This window comes from Garra rufa, chromosome 2, assembly GCF_049309525.1.
Source record: "Garra rufa chromosome 2, GarRuf1.0, whole genome shotgun sequence".
NCBI classification, from domain to species: domain Eukaryota; kingdom Metazoa; phylum Chordata; class Actinopteri; order Cypriniformes; family Cyprinidae; genus Garra; species Garra rufa.
This window is the reverse complement of record NC_133362.1, coordinates 53885585-53895478: the sequence shown is the minus strand read 5'-3', so window position 1 is coordinate 53895478 and position 9894 is coordinate 53885585.

The window sequence follows — 9894 nt, the reverse complement described above, 5'->3', positions numbered from 1 at the left end:
AGCTCCGACTTTCCCATCAGAAATTTAAAATATAAATAAGCGTTATAAATATGATTTCGACTAAAAAAATTATCCTTACATCGTGTCTACACCGGACACGACAGTTTCCGCGCCGTATCGCAACAGCTAAAGGGGCTGTTCACATATACACTGTAATCCCAAACAGTTGTACTAGCTCATAACTAATAGGGTCATAACAGTCAAATGTCCTTATGCAGTTGACCAAACTATAAAGTTTTGAGCTCTGTTGAGATTTATGCCACTTTAATTGAATAGGGCTCCATATTTTTTAGTTAATTTGTGTGGAACGCTTAAAAAGTTTAGAAACCACACAGTAGTGTAACGTCATGACGTTTTGGTGGGTGGGTCTTATCACTCCCTCAGGTAAGCCGAGTCAGCCATCTTGATTTTGCCTTGATGCGGAGAAGTCTTGGCCAGGCCGTGTGGATGTGGAACACAGTTTAATTTGTTTTTATTTGTTTGTAATGCGTATTTTTATCCCCCCGCTTCAAACCACCACCACCTCAATTTTTTTCATTAGTCTTATTGCCCTCGTTTTCTTAAGCGCCGTCTTATCATCAGCCCTGATTTGGTAAGTAACGCTAAGGTTTTTTTGCATTTCGATAAATAGTCTTAAATTTGGAACAGGGAATACATTTGTCCAATGTGTACAGTAAATATTTGTTGTAAATAGTTTACAAATCCAAGCAATTGTAACTTTAGAAGTTGTTGAATGTAACAATTACGTCTTACAAACCTACAACGGTAAAACGTTATCAGCAGGTTTCCTGGATGAACTACATTTCCCATAATGCATGTTTTCGCGGGACACTGAAGGTGGAGTTAAATTTAGGTCAACGAGTCTGAACTCTTTGGCGGGGGCTAAAAGCATAACTTTATCCCTGCTTCCCGGTTTTTGCCGGTTGTTGTTATTGCTGTTCGCCGGTAATGCACGTGAGGGCTGTGAGTAGACTTATTTTAATAAGTGTCCGCGTTACACAGTCTATATTTTACGTTGTCGAGCTGTGTGTATGTGTGTGCTAGCGTGAAACGAACAATGCTAAGCAACATAAAGTCAGTGTGTTATCAAGATGCTAACCAGATCTGTGTTTGTATTTCTTCGTAGGCTCAAGTGTGTGGTTGTGAGATCATCTCGAAATCATTTTAACAGTTCAGGTAGGATGTATTATGAAATATTGTTATTAACAATTGGTTTTATTTTATGTGTTTCCACATTCATTCTTTTACTATTTCTTTAAATGTTTTTATCTCAACTGTGGGGTCCACAGTTGATCACTTGAACACTTTATTAATACGTATTAATATTATTGAAACAAAAACAGAAATAGCAGATCTAGAAGCACGTAACTTTGATGCTTTGCTTGTTAATAACTAACTTGCTCATCTTTTAACATTTTCATTTTTACTAAAATTAGTTTACAATGAATGTTTTTGATATATTTGACACACATTTTAACTTAAAAAAAATATAAAATATATATATATATATTTTTTGAATAGCCAAAAGTGCAAAACGGGGCTCAAATGGTTTAGACTTTAATTGAAAATATTTAAATTGCAGGCTGAAGTTGGCCCAATGGAGTGGAAGTGCAAGTTGTGTTCTGCAACATCAAATACCCGGGGACAATTATTTTGGCATTATACTGTACTGCATAGCCAATATTCAAGAGTGTCCCCTCTGCCATGTCTCTATGACAGTTGTATTTGTACTTTTCCATCATTCGAAGCAATGAAAGCTCATCTGTCAAGATCTCATAATGATACATGTAGAGTAGATCCAACTGAAGGAGCATGTGCTTTTTTTACATGTCCTTTGTGTAACTTGAAGCAGCCCTTTTCTGAGGAAATTCTATTTGGTCATTTGAGAAGTCATTTACGAAGTCATGAGATGGTAGCATGCCCATTCAAGAACTGTAATTACAGAACAAATAGCTACTCGGCCTTTAATGCACACAAAAGTAGAAAACATGGTGGTGATTCAGACTTTGGTGAATGTGTTGTATTGGCAGACAATGATAGTGCCCCAGTTGCAGTTGCAGCAGAAAGTCTTGGGGAACCTGCTGAAAGTCACAGTGCAGGGTCTGCAGACACATTTGATCTTAATGAGGTAAACAGTCATTGTGACACAGACACCTTAAGAGCCCAGTTGAACCATAACTTGGCATCATTATTCCTAAAGATGCAATCTATTCTTCATGTATCTGACATGGCTTCTCAGGAAATAGTGGAACATTTGACTCAGATATTTTCCTTGTCCCAACCGATACTCAAACATGACATTAGAGAGGTCTTACAGAGTCATGAGATCACTGTCAGTGAAACACTTCTAAATGAGGTTGTCAGTGCTGTTATGGACTGTAATGTTATTGTCAGTGCCACAGCTAAGGGGAAGCAGTTATCCTCAACCAAGAGAAGGAAAACCTTCATCGAAAAGAATTACCCTGTGGTAAAGCCTGTACAGTATCTGCTACAGCCAGGACACACAGCAGCGCATGTTCCCATTCTTGAGATGATACAAAAAATCTTCAATCATACAGATATTCTGGACAAAATTAAAGAAACAAAAGTAGCACAAAACGGTCATTATGTAAGCCACCAAGATGGTTTGTACTTCAAAGAGAATACATTCTTGTCTTCAGATGAGTTAAAGATAACACTCATTTTGTACATTGATGATTTGGAAATAGCCAATCCACTTGGCACATCACGCAAAATACACAAAATATGTTCAGTATATTGGACGCTTGCTGATCTTCCCAGTAAATACCGATCAGCCCTTCACGTGATTCAGCTTGCAGCTTTATGTAAAGTGGCTGACGTACAGACATTTGGCTATGAAAAAGCACTTGGTCCTTTGTTGAGAGACCTCCGTACCCTTGAACAAGATGGGGTATTCATTGAGTCTATTGGTAAGGTAGTTCAAGGAACAGTCATGTGTGTGGTGTCTGACAATCTTGCAGCCCATGATTTGGCAGGCTTTTCAAAGTCTTTTAGAGCAGAATATTTCTGCAGATTCTGCACAGCAACACAAGCTCAACTTCAGACTCATGAAGTTGCAAGTGGCGAGTTCAGTCTTAGGACAAAAGACAGCCATAATAGTGATGTGCATGCTGTAATGCATGGGGAAAGCCAGAGTCAGAATGGTGTTCAGGCAGATTGTGTCTTGAGCCAGCATCTAGAGCATTTTCATACTGTCACTGGCTTTCCACCTGATGCCCTCCACGATCTTTTTGAGGGCATTGTGCCCGTAGAGCTCGCCCTGTGTATCGGAGAGATGATCCGTCGCAAATACTTCACCCTTGAATATTTGAACGAGAGAATTCTATCGTTTCCATACCAGCACACAGACAAACTTGAAAAACCTCATAAAATACCACAGACCTTCACTGTAAAGAAAAGCATTGGTGGTAATGGCCATGAAAATGCCACATTGCTTAGACTGCTCCCTTTAATTATTGGGAATGCAGTTCCTGAAGAGGATGGAGCATGGACTGTGCTAATGGACTTAAAAGAGGTAGTAGAGTTATCGCTGAGCTCAGAATTCACAGAGGAGTCCATCCAGTATTTACAGTCCAAGATACAGGATCATAAAGAGATGCTGAAAGAAGCCTTTCCAGATTTCAAACTCCGTCCTAAGCATCACTACGTTGAACACTATCCTGACCTTGTACGCCGTTTTGGGCCCCTTGTACACTTGTGGACAATGAGGTTTGAGGGGAAACACCGTTTTTTCAAGAGAGTTGTGCATGACACACAAAACTTTAAAAACGTGTTAAAAACACTTGCAGACAGGCATCAGTACATGGTAGCATACCATCTCAGTTCTTCAGGATTCTTCAAACCTCACCAGCAGACATCAAATGTCTCGTCTGTACTGGTATCAGTGCTTCCAAATGTCGCCAAGACATACATTGAACAAATAACAGCTAGCAATGTTATTTACAGCACATCAAATATCTGCATTGATGGAACTGATTATGTTGTAGGCATGTTTTTGTCTGTGGGACAAGAGGGAGGACTGCCTAAGTACTGTAGAATTCAACAGGTTCTCCTGGTTAACGGTACTGTTGTCTTTCTTTGCCAAGAGCACACATCACACTACATTGAACACCTGAGGTCTTACGAACTTTTCCCAAACAATCTGGCTGTTCACACCCCATCAGAACTAAATGACAAAACCCCTCTCTGCGCTTACAACATAGATGGAAGATTGCTCTTGACACCAAAACGTTTCATATTATTAAACTGAAGATTTGTTGAAGGAGGTAAACAGATGACTGTGACATTCTCTTGAAGCTGCATGGACAAATTGGTATGTGGACATGTAAATGTTGTATGTGTCACCTTCACTCTCCATGAAAATTAATGTGTTTCTGTCTTTTAGGAACCAAATGATGGCTGCTGCTCAGAAGCATGTGCTGCGTGTGTATGTTGCACGAGACACCGCCCTGAAACTTACTCTACTTGAGCGACCAAAGTCAGTTGAGGAACTGAAAGAAATAATGCAAGAGAGGTTCAAGCCGAGATTGGATGGGGACTTTAGCCTGCACTATGAGGATCCGGACTTTGATGGTGATCTTTGTCTTCTTGTGGACATCAAGGAGTTACCAGAGAAGGGTACGTTGAGAGTCGTCAGACCTGAAGGTGACACCTCATCTACTGCATCGTCTGACACAGACATACTCCCACATGCATTACAGCGGCAGAAAAGTTGGCCTGATCACTTTGTTGTTCCTGGTTTTGGTTATGAAATGGAGCATATTCTAGAAGAAGGAAACCGTGTTTATGAAGAATCAGGAAAATTGTTGAAGTTAAAGAGGTCACATAAGAGTGAAATCCTTAAAAAAATGGCAGAAACGATCTACAGTTTTAAACCATATCCACATGAAAAGGAATTGGCAATGGCTGCTAAGGCTTTGATTACAGCTCATCCATGTCTCAGATTGACGGCTAGTGAAGACGGGGAGTTGGGATGGAAACGTCACATAGGGTACAAGGTTGCATCTTACCGTAACAATCTGGCCAAAGCTGGGGTTGCAGAAGTAGCCATCAACACAGGGAGGCGGAGCCGAAACAACCCTGACAATGTTCACCCCCATCAAAACATAAAGAAAGCTCGAAAAGCTGAGGTCAACTACATCATCAACTTACCGAAGGATCAAACCCCAGCCACTCTGGAAGCAATGAGAGAAGAAATCATACATGAAGTCGAAAAGACTGAAAGAAACCAAGTAGTCATAGGCAAGCTCATGAACACATCCTATGCTCTTCGTCGCCAAGAAATCGTTGGAGCTCTTGTAGCTCCACGGGTGAAAGATGTCGTGGGCAGATGGCCAGCCCTACTTATGGAGTCACAGGTAAAAAAATAAAAAAATATTTTATTATTTTACTGTTCTCCCTGTTGAGAGCAATTAATCAACATGACTAGTGGATTAGTTCACTTTAATAACAACAGTTTACAGATAATGTAGTCACCCCCTTGTCATCCAAGATGTTCATGTCTTTCTTTCCTCAGTCGTAAAGATTTTTTTTTTTTTGAGGAAAACATTTCAGGGTTTCTCTCCATATAATGAATATGGATGGCATCCCGAAGTTTAAACTTCCGAAATGCAGTTTAAATGCAGCTTCAAAAGGCTCTAAACGATCCCAGCTGAGGAGGAAGGGTCTAGTGAAACGAATTGGTTATTTTCTAAACAAATTGGCAATTTATATAACTTTTAACCTCAAATGCTCGTCTTGTCTCGTTCCTGCTCAGCGTATGTGTATTCAGTATAATCCGGGTCAATGCAGTTAGGGTATGTTGAAAAACTCCCATCTCGTTTATGTCTTCAACGTCAAAATCGTCCTACAAATGAAGAGTTTCGTTGCAAAACGAGATATATCCATTTTGAGAAATGTTGGTTATTTGACATTATTATTTAAGACATCAACAGTCAAGTTAATTTACAATTTTTGTACATAAAACTATTACTTGAGCTCAGTGAAGGCCAGAGACACAATATTCTTCAAATCCAGGATATTTTTTATTTAATTGTATGTAGATAAATAGTTCATAAATAAGTCAAAAAACCATGCCAAAATGCAACATACTTATCTTATCATTGTCAAACATCTTAAATTGGTAGAAAAAACAAAAAACAAAAAAAAAAAACATCATAAATATATAATATATGGAATAGTATATACAAAAATTGATTAATAATAATAAGATTCTGAGTTAGTTTTGGCCAGAACAACATAACATGACTTTTTTTTTTTTTTTTGCAAAACGCTATATATCCACCTTAGGCTATATTCTACTACTGTAATACCATTAAGAAAAGCTAGTGAACCATTTTTGTGTGTGTGTGTGTGTGTGTGTGTGTGTGTGTGTGTGTGTGTGTGTGTGTGTGTGTGTGTGTGTGTGTGTGTGTGTGTGTGTGTGTGTGTGTGTGTGTGTGTGTGTGTGTATTTTCGAAAACGAAACCTGTAAGATCAGAGCGGGCGGAGACGCGGTGTCACAGTTCTCGTCTCTGTTGCACCGAGTCCGCAACACAAGCTCGCCTCGCCCCGTCATATTTAATGTATTATTTCACTGTAATAATAATAATAATAATAATAATAATAATAATAATAATAATAATTAAAATTAATTATCTAAAAAATAAACTTAGAAATGTAGCCTTGCAGACATCATGTGATGGGGAGGAGCGCAGGACCTCCCTGGCCTTCTTGAAATCAGCGGAGACTCGTTCCCTGCTGCATTCGTTTATTGTTGAGAGATGGAGGAGTATTTTATCCCGGTCCACTTTTGTAGCGTTTTTATACATTTTTGTGAAGTTGAAGGCTACATCTTCACATGACAGTTTGTCGGAATGACACAGACCAGCATTACTCGCGCGATGACCACAATACATTTTCGGATGTTTTCCCTCCCCTGAATGCCTTGCCCGTTTGGTCTTCTCCCTTTGATGATTTTCTTTAGATGCCTTCCTCTTTCTCCCAACAGCAGCTGGAATGACCGGCTCCAATCTGTCATCGAAATCCATGACATTAGCTTGACTCTGAAGCTTTGATTCTCTGACTGACAGACAGCTGTTTAACCTACGTGACTGACAGCTCGCCCACAGTATTAACAATTAAATGGTAAACGTTTTTTAGTTAGCCTATTGAATCCTCTTTTTAAAAATACATGTTTTTTGTGTTGATATTATCGTTAAATCTATAAGCAAACTCGGAGCACTTCACCGGCGGTGACTTTCTTCCCAGGGGATGCTGAGCTCGCGCACGTACGGTCATATCGCACTTTGTAAAGAAACTGGTCTGGCGGATATCGCGTTTTGTGAAAAAAATAAATTTTGTAGTAGGCCTAAAATGTACATTCTTAAATTTTATTAATGGCAGCAATTCACACATAGATTAAGGTACATCTGAACAGTGATTTCCAATAATAAAATCCAAATGTCAAAAAATGGCGTTTATCGCGTTTTGCAACCAAACTCTTCAAATGTTTTTACCTTTTTTTTTTTTTTTTTTGTAAAGGGCATTTCAGTTTCTTTGTATGTTCACTTTGTAAACAGTATCAGTACTTTTGCAGCGATCTAAGGTGATTTTGAAGTTAGGAAAGAAAAGGAGATGGGAGTTTTGACATACCCTAACTGTATTGACCTGGATCACACAAACTGCACATGCGCTGCGCAAAGACTAGACAAGACGAGCATTTGATGTTAAAAAGTATATAAATTGTCAATTTGTTTAGAAAATAACCAATTCGTTTCATCAGATAAGACCCTTCCTCCTCGACTGGGATCGTTTAGAGTCTTTTGAAGCTGCATTTAAACTGCATTTCGGAAGTTCAAACTTAGGGACGCCATCCATATTCATTATATGGAGAGAAATCCTGAAATGTTTTCCTCAAAAAAACTGAATTTCCTCAAGACTGAGGAAAGAAAGACATGAACATCTTGGATGACAAGGGGGCGAGTACATTATCTGTAAATTGTTGTTATGAAAGTGAACAAATCCTTTAAGCATGCCCACTTTGAACATGATTTTTTCCAATAGTTAAATGACTATTTAAAAATCTAAATTTTCCAAAAATTCACCAAAAAGCAAATGGCAGATGTAAAAGTTGACAACATATCACGCAGTGACATATTTTTTCCATTCACTGTAAACAAAGTATACAGAGGTTTATTATTAGATTTCCTTTAGATAACAATATACACCCTGTTTAAATTAAAGAATGACAACTAACTTTCTATTTTGACCTTGGTTCTGACTCATCCCTAATTGAATTGCCCTTGGTTTTGCTACCTTCCAACTAAAAACTTCTTAAAATACATTCACATTTCTGTACCTTATTCATCTTTGTACATTTTTGTGTAATTCTCTATGTATAGGTGTTTGCAGAGTTCCACCGAATCAACAACGTTAACCTGCGCAACCAATTTTACGAGGAGTTGGACAGACACACGCCTAAACTCATCACCTTGTTCAGAAACAAGGCCACCAAGACTGGCAAGATAGCGGAGGAGCTAGCCAAGCTCATGGGGATTTATGACATTCAGGTGAGTTTTTAACTTTGCATGATTCACATACAGATTATTAACAGATTGTTTGCAGACAACTGTAAGAAGTCATACTGTGCATTGCCTCGACTGTGCCCCGAGGTTAAGTGATTATAGCATGAAAAAAAACATTGTCAATCTCATCAGAGATGAACGTCTTGACCAGATGTATTCTATCAGAAAGAGGTACCTTAAAAAGATACTTTATCAGCTTCAATTTACTACAAACTCCAAATAACTACTGCTTTCATAAAATTTGATTTACAATCTTAAGTTTTTTTTCTTTGTGAGTTAAAGTATTTACAATAGAAAGTTATTCATTTGAAAAATGTTTTACTGAAGAAATGGTGACCCAAAATACTGAATCTACCATCTATAGCAATGACCACCATCAGAATATGGAGCTATTTAACACTTAGATTTTTTTAAGTGTTTGCTCTGCATTTGTGTAATTATTATTGTAATGGATATTTTTTGTCCATCTAGGAACAACGTGATGTAAATATGAGACGGGCCCTCGTCCTTCGTGCACTTCCTGTGTACCTGCGTGAAGATGCCTCCAAGTTCTTCAGGACCTGTAACGTAAGTGTACTGGCCTCACTATCGATCCCTTTGCCTAGCTATTTAGTCAACTTAAACATATGACATCACTCAAAGAACTCTAGGAGAACAAGGGGGTATTCCACAAAGCAGGTTATGTGAAAACTCAGAGTGAACCCTGAGATAAGGGAAACTCTGAGTTATCCATTTCAGATGGCTATTCCAGAAAAATGGGTTCATCAAACTCTGAGTCTAACCCTGAACTCGTGAGTTGACTTACCCTGTGAAATGAAACTCTTTGAGTTTTCAGTTCAGGACCCTCTTTTGGACGAGGTGGAGGTGAGCACCACTTCATGTTCATCTACTCAGCAGGATGTTAGGACACAGATGTGTGTTAAACAGCATCTGTTGGTGGTAAAAGCTACTACAAGTTAAAGTATCTACTGAAATAAAATTTACTTTGTTTAATATGTAAAATAAAAACCAAAGTGAGGAGCCAACATGAGAATGTTTTTATATTTCATTTACAGCCAATTTAAATAAAATAAAATAAAATAGCCTAAAATTAAATAAAGTAAAAAATTGAACAATTGAACTCCCCTGTTGCCACGGTGAATCACATTATTGGAGCTCCATTTATGATGGCTTTTTACTAGTCAAAAGGCATAAGCTCAACTCAGAGTTAACATACTCAGAGTCAACTTGCCTAACTCAGATCAGCTGTTCTGGAACTGAACACTCAAGAGTTTCACTTCAAAGGGTAAGTCAACTAAGAGTTCAGGGT